The 10,764-nt window shown below is 34.0% G+C and overlaps 1 protein-coding gene across 1 annotated transcript in view; it reads left to right on the top strand.

The window, feature by feature from the left end:
* The first annotated feature begins 519 nt into the window (after positions 1–519).
* LOC118274066 (hemicentin-2) overlaps positions 520–10,764 on the top strand; it is a 61,340-nt gene continuing 51,095 nt past the window's right edge. Inside the window, exon 1 of the mRNA XM_035591421.2 lies at positions 520–772. The gene's annotated coding sequence lies outside the window, so the exon portion shown is untranslated. The remainder of the gene's footprint in view (positions 773–10,764) is intronic.

The raw sequence follows: 10,764 nt of genomic DNA, 5'->3' as shown, positions 1-10,764 counted from the left end.
ACTTACCTATGTATTGAAAATGCTTAAAAGAAACTACACTTATTCTACTCTTTTTTTCATTTAACTAATATTATGTAAATTGCAACTTGAAGAACTCGTTCGTGCATCAACTTGTAACACCTTCGATTTCTTAAGTAAAGCCATAAATAATCTTATCTTATCTTAGAAAATATTCACGTAATTTATTTTAAAACTGCGTGCTCCTGTTCTACTGATATTTAATTTACTTTTTAAAAAAATAAATTACAAAGAAAATTGCTTCTTTTTATAAGATTTTCACTGAATTTGAATTTAGAAAACGCATGCATTCTTAAAAAAAATACTGCCTGAATAGAATCCAGCATTCTAATTTTGAATAAAGAATGACACGTGAACAAAACAAAAGATGGATCAGTCGAACCGCGTGAACGCAACAGTGAAGATCTCGCTGTACAGCGGGAAACAATAAAACCATCTGCACACCCAAAAAGGTTTACCTTCAAGTAATGCGGAGAGGAGCGTTTGCAGGGGTCTTCCACAATGGTTTGAAAGAGAGGCAGTGAGTGCGCATGTTCGCCGCGGTACATCGCAAGCCGGCCGGAGATCCACTCCAGTTCGGCTTGGAAACCCGGGGACGGCGCGTCGAACCCCGCGGCCTTTCTCGCTCGCCCGCAATGTAAACACTACAAAACTAGTTATTTTTTTAATTGGTGCATCTTACATGTGACTGTTCTGTGGAAAGTTTTAAAAAAGTTTTCGAAACAATTGACGTTTGTTGTCGTGTGTTTTTTAGGTAATTATTAATGTTGATATTTTAATTTTAAAAAAGTTTTTTCGAAAGTATTTTTGCTTGTGTATTTTATTTTTGTGTGGGATTTTCAGTGGTCGTCGTGTTGGTTAGAAAAGTTACTAAAGCTACACGAAATATGTATGAGAATTAGTTTAAATGTACTGTGGCCATTAACCGTAACTCTTATCACGCAACGTCGCCGTCACTTGCGTTCTATGTGACTTATTTTAACCCTTTCTGCAACGTAAAATTCGTTTAATTTATTTGATTATAAAATTACATTTAATTAACAGTAATATTTAATTCATAATTATATTTAACACTTATTAATCACTACATTATTAACTATACTATCTAATTAAAAACGTATAATTAATTAAATAATTATATTTTTCTGTAAAATATTTAAAATATCATACTAAATTTAATTATTAAATTTATTAATTAAAAACATGGTTATTAAATCAATATTAAATAATATTAATTACATTATAGATTTTTATCAATAAAGCAGTGTTTAAAAACTATTTAACCTACAATTACATAAAAAATATAACAATATCAATAAAAAATTAACCAATTTATGAACAATCACGGTCAAATAATAACAATACAAATAAATTAAAGCACCCGTAGATCCGTACTACAATACAAAAGACAATAAAGCAGGTTAAACCGAATTATTCCGACGAACCATTTCCTTATTACATCTCGTTATCTTAATTTGCATCGTATTCATGTTTCCTTTTTCGACTTTCTCCGACTTTCTCCGACTCTGCCGAGTTTTTCCGAGTTTTCTCTCGTCAAATCTTGTTAGGTCGCCGTCGGCCGCACGGACGCACCGCATCGAACTTGCATTATACTTACTAGCTTACATAATGAGACTTCCCTAAATTAAATTCTTTATCTTTTATTTTATAAATATACCCCTTTTCTATTGTCTATGGCTTTTTATACATTTTTGTTGTCTATGGTCCACGATTACCGCCAAGTTTTAGTAGTGCACTTTATTGTAATTATTCAATATAGCTTTTTAAAATTATTTTACAATCCACTTTTTTTTTAATTACTTGATATATCTTATTACATAATGTTCTTACAAAGAATTTAATCTTCGTCACACAACAAAGAAGCTTTACTTAGTGCTAAAAGACATGATTAATATTTACAGAGAAACGAGGTAGCATACAAATAAAAAGTATAACTACAAAAAATTAAATAAAATACTCACACCGTGTCCTTACTAATATTATAGTTACTACCATTAACATTATTACAATTGCATTTATAATACATCTGATGGCATCTTGTTCCCAAAATACCCTGTTCTAATATAATATTTATAGTCCGTTATTAGATTGAATCAAACAATGAATGGGCCTTGATTGGAATACAAATTTAAACAAGTACTCATGTCCGCCATTTTAATCCGCTTAGAACCAGATTATTCTGGTCCAGGGTTGTCTCAAGATGATAATCTAAGGGCTTGGTATTGGGCTAGTGTTCTTGTGTATTGAGTATTAGGTAATATTACTCTATGAGATGCAATATCGGAAGGCAATTGCTCTATCAGATGCAAATGGTAGCTTTGATATTATTACGTTGGCAACATTTCCTTCGGATTATGTACTCATAAATAGAATTTAGTAGAAGAGCTTCTACGCGCCTGTTTTTGAAAACAACGTCGTTATTCTTGGAAACGGATAAATCGGTTTTAAGTCTTTGACAGCCAATAGAAAACTGTTGAAGGCAAATCCTCCGCTAACGTCGGTCACCGGTGACCACCACGGCGTTCAATGTGTTAATGAAACTTTATACAGGCTGTAAACGGAATGCTCCTGAAAAAATTTAATCGTTTTTGTTTCTGTTATTTATACAACATCAGCCTTGTCCAGTAAATTACAACTTTTATTGCATAAAATAAATATTGAATTTAATTTTTTTTAAATAAAACTAGTTTTTAACAGGAGTGTTGCGTTTACCCATATGTATAGGTACTCACACGCAATATATTGTGGTCTAAATAGTTTAAAATTTGACAACTAATTGTAATTTCTCGCTTGTGAAATCATACGAAACCATACAAATTTCCCATACAACACTAATTTCATTATCATACCAATCCCCCTCTTATTCCGTAAGTAATACGAGCTGAAATAATTTGATAAAAAAAAACAATCTCTTTATTCAATCTCGATTCGTCATGTTTCCTTGTCTCAGGGATCAAAACATCTGACATTTGGAGGTAATTGGACACAAAGCGAATACAAAAAAAAATCTTCGTTTCACTTGCCAACATGTCTGAGAAGATTCGCTTAACTAAATACGTGACCCTTCAGCCTCACACAAAACAATTTGGGAATACAAATACAAGTGTATCTGAATACAGATACAAGTGTATCTGTATTTGGACTGAGTTGCATTTCTCCTTCGTGTGTCATCGTCAGTTCTACGTTGCGGGTTTTAAATAACATGATGTTTGAATATTGGTTTATTATTTTGTTTTTTAAACGGTTTTATTTATTGCTTGACTTGTTTGTTTGATTATATTAGATTTTGTAATTGGCATTTAAGCCCGTTCATGACGTCAGATCGGTGTGATATTTGGTACACACTCTTAAACTTGATGACCATACAATATACTTAATCAAATTTTTCCACAACTCCATTATGGATTTCGAGTGAAAGAGTTTGATTCGTACAACAGTTCTCATTTAAACAAATAATGTATTACTTGTTTTATTGTCAAAATATAAATCTAATAGATATAAGATTTTGCCCCGTTAAATTCGGAACATTAGGTACGTATTCAACTCCCTCTTTAAATCACTTTATCTATTAAAAATATTGGTAACAAAATCTTTTGTGTACTTAAATATCTAAGCAAATACAGGGACAGACAGCGAAAAGCGATTTTGTTTTATACTACGTGGTGATTATTGAAAAAGTTATTCTAGATATAGTTTTCGATTTAGTTTGTTGTTTTCGAATTTCGCAATTGCTGTACGTGACCAGTACCATTAGTAACAGTTTTATTTACTTTTAAAGTAATAGAAAAGAGAGCGCGTTTGGCCGGCTCGAATAAACTAACCAATCAGAGCACCGAACGCGCTCTCGTTTCGATTACATAAAGCAAACTCGTCCTAAGGTTGAAAGAGATTCGGTATACAAATATAATAATGGCTTTACTAATATAAATATTTTCTAAGTTATAATCCTTCGGGGATATCATTTGGAAGTGATGTTATGACATTACATTACATCATGCCTTCTTATCCCCGAAGGAGTAAGCAGAGATGTACATTTTTTATATACACACCCACGCTTCGTCCATTATGTTTTAGCAATGGGTAGAGTGGGTTATAAGTAATTGGTATAAGAATAAACATATAACGTCTGCTCTGTTAATTCTTAATCTAACAGCACATAATGCGTTAAGAGCCTAGAAATATTTAGGCATAAGTACAAGTACTAATACGTAATAGTACTTATACATACCTACCTGTTTTTTAACTCTATTGAAAAGACATACATAGCTACTATTCGTATTTATGTTATCAACACAAATCAACCCTGATTGAGACATTAACAAATCAATTTAACTTTTATAAACACACATCTTTAAAATGTAAAGACATCAATCAATTTTGACCTTTGTCTAGTATTAGGAAACCAGTAATTTTAGACGATTTTCCGATAGTCATTCTAGTTTATTGACTTTTTAAAACACTTAGGTTAAAGAACGTGGTAATCTATAATTTACCAAGTTTTACTACTATTTTGGGACATACGAATAAAAGGCTGATGCCTCAGTTAAATAAACTTAAATACAATGATTGACATACCTACAAATATACTACCTCATATTGCGAAAGAATAGGTAGGATTTTTTTTTTATATTGTGTATTGAAAAAATGCCTACCAATATAATATTTTTCTTCGCTATTGAACACATTGTCTGTTAAAACAATTATACTCTCCAAAACGTAAAAAAAATACATAGAACATTTATTAAATAAATAAGACTGGCACAATGATTGCATAAATTGTCTTTTGTCGAGAATTTCGCGCAGCAGCGTGGCCGAAACGGACATTAAAAAAACAAAATGGAGTAGGGGCTTATTATGGTTGTGATGGGTTTCAACCTGTCACTACTTAAGTACCTACTATAGCAAATTAAGCCCCCACTTTAATGTAGGGACAAGCGAAAGGCCTTTGCATAAAAAGTTCTGTGCCACCGTGCTCAGAAAACTCAAGTATTTTTGAGCAATTACCAGCAACGTGGCTTTTGACCGCGTCATTTTGCTGCAGGTAACATAATGTTAAATGTGCCTATTTAAGTATTTAACCATGCTTGCAATAAACAGCAGAGTTAAATGTAGGGAATAAAGAGCAGCTGACTTTGGTGGGATATTCTCGTAATCGTCAGTAAAGCTTATTGACATTAAATTTTATAGTAAATGAAATTCATTGAAACTAAACCTAAGATTAGACTTAGCAACACTCATTTATACCTATTTGCTAATAAATCTTAGCAACAGAAAGGGCAAGAAATACTTAGAAGGAAAACCTTAATTATAATTCTCCAACCAAAGTACAATAACCTTTCCTATAATATGTAAACATGCTGTATTTTATTTTACGCTTTTAAAAAGCAACTGTATCACTTTCAAATATTAAATTGAATAGAACATAATATTCAACCACATTTAAATCAGTGTTCCAAATTCAATATCAAAGCATATGAACCGTTAAGGTTCAGTCAGCATAATACAACAGCCTGTATAGTCTTCTGGAACAACCGCATAAACTTGTGTCTATGAGAATGGTCCTTTGTGCTCACCCTGTATTGCACTGAACGTAGTGTCGGGAGAACTTAATGTGGCTTGCCGCATTGCATACTGAGCTTGACCATAATATGGCACGCTTATTATGTAGCCATTATATTATTGCCATAATGCTCTTTTAAACTTAATTAAATATTTAGTTTTCTATAAGTTTTGTCGATTGAACTTATCAATTAAAAGGTTTCGAATTCTATTAAAGAGCCTTTTTTAAATACGAATGGTATTTATGGCTTGATCAGAAGACTAGTATATGGCACACTGTAAAATATAATTTAAGAAAAACAAATATTATTGTAACATTCTTCCTTTTTGCTACTAACTGCATAGGTACAACTTATTCTCTGATTCGAACAGTTTAAATAAGAAAATACTAACTTTTTAAACTGATTCCAGAATCAAAATTTTATTTAATGCTACATAAATATTCGAATCGTAAAAGGTAAACATAGGTCCCTACTATTTAAAAGGTTATTTTATATCTAATATATAAAAGTGGTTGGCTTTTAGCTAGATAGGTAGTTAATAAAAAGGGTAAAAACCTCTTAAAATGAGGTCGACAATTGTATTGGAAAGAAATTGTGGTATTTTAAGTATGTACTTTAGTATCGTGTTTACTGTTTTGTTGAATCTCGGTTTATTGTAAATTAAATTGCTAGAGTCTGATTTCTTTTAGGTAAATATCTGTTAAATGCTATTATTATGTAGCTGTATTACAACAACGAAGCTTTGATTTCTGAATCGGGAAAACCATTATTATATTTTTTTAATATAAACGTTGAAGGAATTTCTCTTATATCATGTGTGCCTGAACAACAAATTGAGGATCACACAAAGAGTTGTTCCATGAGAGAATCGAACCCGCGACAACGATAACCGTACAACCGATACTATTATTCTAGATAACTTTCAGTATATTGCATTAGGCCCAAAACTTGCGTAGTATAAAAGTAAATATACCATTTACTACGCCGTATGGGGTAAGCTGAGCGAACGGTAAACGAATATTTCTGTGTTTTATACACAGAAATATACGCTTGGAACACAGAAACGTATGACTTTTAATACATAATATATACATACATAACCTCACCTGTTTCCCATGGGGGTAGGCAGAGACAATGGAACGCCAATTACTACAAATCTTACAGACCTTTCGCTTCATCAACAGGTATCAGTAGTTTCATGCACGTGAATTTTAAATTCTTTCTAAATAGTTTTTAGTCACAAATCAGTCACAAAAGACACATTAGGTACCGGTTTTTCTACCCTTTTGTAACAAATATCCTTGATATACACAACAACCTAATAATATCCATATCTAAACAAGACCCAGGTAGAGTATACACTTTATATACCTGGGCTGACAAAAATAGAAGTGTAGACTTAATTTAGATTGATTATTTAGTCTGTAACTGAAACCGAAGTGCTTCTAAAACATATTTAGAACCACATTAACGCCAGCTGAATATTTTAAATACTAAAACGAAGTATGAATATTTTATACGGTAATTAAAAATTGTGTTGTAGACAGAACTTTCTTGAGTTGATTAGTATATTTTATGAATACGTGACTTAATTTCATGCAAAAGGGTACCACTTTTTTTACTTATGAATAAATTATAAAGTTTTAAAAAATCGAGCATTACCATAGTACTTGTTATAAAAGAGATTGTAACTAAACTGCCTACGAGTATCTGTTCGAGAGGTTACAAGCGCACAAGGTCTCGTGTTCGATTTTGTGGTCAGGCAAAGTATTAATGGTATTTTAAAAACATTAACTGATGAAAGGAAACTGTTGAAGGCAAATCTTCCGCTAAGCATCGGTCACCAGTTACAGACGTGGCGGTTAACGTGTTAATAATAATAATTGTAGAGAAATTAGTTCACTTCATATTACTTAATACTAGTAACATAATTGGTGACAGTGTTACCTTTACTTAACCTTTCGGGAAATTAAAGACGCCATAATTGTTATGTTACATTAAACATGTTAAAGTTCATATTTTCCAGTATTAAATTATTCCTTGCTTTTTCAATTTATTACAGGATTATAAAGAAACTTTACTTCATACATTTTATACACTGTTTAATCAAACTTGTTACCTTACGTGCTCTTAATTAGATTCGCGTGGAACAATATTTCATTGGAAACATTTATAAATAACTTTAGGTTTATTTTTAAACACTTACATCGTTTAAGTCAAATTATATTAATTGAGAATTTAAATGGACTTCGTTTTTATTTATTTTTAGCTCCAATGAGATGTCACATAGTAAAACTTTCAAATTTTTCGGTAAACGTGGGGAATTTACCTATCTCCTACTACCTTTTCTGGTGAAATATTTCTCCAGTAGTGGACGTTTCTTGATGATAATGATAATTAAATAGACTTTCAAATAACGTGGTCAAGTAAATAATAAAAGTCGCATATTTGGATGTCTTACTCAAAGGAAGTTGGTGGATTAACCGCATTGGGATATCTTTTTACCAACTTCCCAATGGAAGTTGCTGAACAATTTTATAGGAAACTAAGCTTAAGACCGAATTGGTATTTAGATACAAGTACGCAATTTTCGCTTTATAATGACTAAATTTTAAACATTTTAAGCAGAATTTACCTTCCACATTCTTCCATCGTCGCTAATTTTCAACACTAGCGCCATCAGAAACAAACTACAAATAGAACAAAAGATTACGTCACGGGATCGTAACAGTTTGTTCAATGTTTTATAGCTTTCCTTAATAGGTATTATTCAATTGATCCAGTTAACTTAACTGGCATTTTACCTTCTAGCCAGATGGGACGATGTAATAACCTGATGGTCTTCGATGTACGGAACGACATCAAAGAGTATTTGGACTTGATTGTTATTGTGTTATACGACTGTGTTAGTAGGTTTTTTTTTATGTTATAAGCCGATTAACTAGCAGACGGAAAAAATATAGGGATACCAAGTGATATTGATAGTGATGGCAAGCAATCACCGCCGCCCATATACCCTTGAAACACCAAATGCGTTACAAGCGCGTTGCTGATTTTTTGGGGGTTAGGAATTTAAGGGTTGTTGGAGAATCAGGGATTGGGAAGATTGAGAAGGGGGGCCTCTGGTAACCTCGCTCACACAACGAAACACAACAGTGTCAGAAGAGTTAGCAGTGGCCACTTACAGGTTGTTGATATGTGTGATGTGACATGAGGTATTATAAAAGGTGAATTCTGCCCGTTCTATTGAGAATTAAATAGCATGATCAGTTTTTATAGTAGTGCGTTCCGATTTGATGTACTATTGAGTTAATTATGTTGAAATGGACGTATCAATATCCAGATGTGTTTAAAGATAAACTGTGCACTAGAGAATAATCGAAATGCTCGCCACGAAAAATACATTATATCATTTATTTATTAAATTAATGAATAACATTCCAATAACGATTTTAGCAAATAAATAAATAAATTAATCATCTACAGCAGAATCCCCTGAGCTTAACGCTAATAGTTTTCACAGAATACATTTTTTACATCCATTATTAAAAAGGACAGTGATTGTAAAATGATAAACCAAATAAATGAAGCTTTTTTTTTATCAATTACTTTATGCAATTTGTATGAAATAGGAAATACATTAATATTTAAAATCCGGCTACTCTGATACAAATATTTGTTTCCTTTTAAATTTTCCCTATGTATGTAGGTATGTATGTTTGTGCGCGATTATCTCGAGTTTAGCTGTACCGATTTTGATGCGGTTTTCAGTATAGTATTTTTCAGATTTACACGACTCAAAAAGTGGAGGTTCGCAAATGTTAAATTAATGGTGGCTCACTTCTAAAAACCAGCTATTCTGTGTAATTCAATACTTATAAAATAATCTAGGTAAGTTTCAAACCAACATAATATTATCTAATATATAAAATTTACACGTCATAATGTTAGTTACCGTACTTCTCCGAAGCGGCTTTACTGATTTTTACCAACTGATATTCAGTATATCTGAGAATCGGCCAATATCTATTTTCTAGAAAACATTTATAAGGCAAAACAAAACAGTTAGTATTATTATATTAGTTAGATCTTACCCACAACCTTTTCATGGCGGATTGGCAGCAACGACTGTCGCAACCGAGGGCTGGGCTCGCTGTCATTGCAGCGGTAAGTCCCCTCTTTGAGGAGTGGCTAGAGAGGCGCCATGGCGTCCTCACCTACCGCCTGACGCAGGTGCTTACCGGACATGGGAGTTTCGGTAGGTTCCTGTTTTTGATTGGGCGGGAGGAAACGCCCGGGTGTCATTACTGCGAAGACCGCCCGGAGGACACGGTGGAACACACGGTTGCGGTCTGCCCTGCGTGGGCTGAACACCGCCGTGCCCTCAGGGAAGTAATCGGCGACGGCGACCTCTCGCGTCCGGCTTTGGTTCAGACCATGGTGCGGAGCGAGGGGGACTGGGATGCCGTCTCCTCCTTCTGCGAAGCAGTTATGCTAGCTAAGGAGGAGGCGGGACGCGTGAAGGAACGAACTTCCTCACGCCCTAGCCGACGCGAAAGACACTCCGGGCGTCGGGGATCGCGTGACGATCTCCGGCCACCGTAAGTGCGGGTCTGCGGGCGGCGAGCAAGGGTAGCTCCCAGCCAGACCAGAACCAGACCCGTGCGTGCGGCGCGTTGCGTTCCGCGCGCGCCTCAAAGAGCCATCAGACCACCACAGATGGGGCCCAGTAGGGCTGATGCTTAATCCGGAGCTGCGGACTACCTAGCGGGTTTACCGGGGCTCCGGCTCGACAAGCAGGAGTAGGAACGGGGTGGTTTTTAGTCAGTAAGAGTCTGACACTCCCTCTCGCTTTGCCCTGGCGAGAGAAGTCATTGGATGATTTTCCCCCTGAAAAAAAAAAAAAAAAAAAACCCACAACCTTTGGGAGTTAAAAAGATATCTTTATTCTAGAAAACCAAACAACATAATCATAGGGTAATGACTTTAAAATCTTTAATTAAACATAGTAAGGGTGTTCGTGTATTATTAGACACATACTGGCCTTTAAAAAGGGTAGTACCATGGCCTACAATTAGTCTACAATCACATCTACCCACTGAGTAATTAATATTTGAAACTATGTAGTTACTTAGTTATTGGTAACCAGGTTAAAATAATAATG

This window comes from Spodoptera frugiperda, chromosome 3 (assembly GCF_023101765.2).
Source record: "Spodoptera frugiperda isolate SF20-4 chromosome 3, AGI-APGP_CSIRO_Sfru_2.0, whole genome shotgun sequence".
NCBI classification, from domain to species: domain Eukaryota; kingdom Metazoa; phylum Arthropoda; class Insecta; order Lepidoptera; family Noctuidae; genus Spodoptera; species Spodoptera frugiperda.
This window is presented reverse-complemented; position numbering and strand designations above follow the sequence as displayed.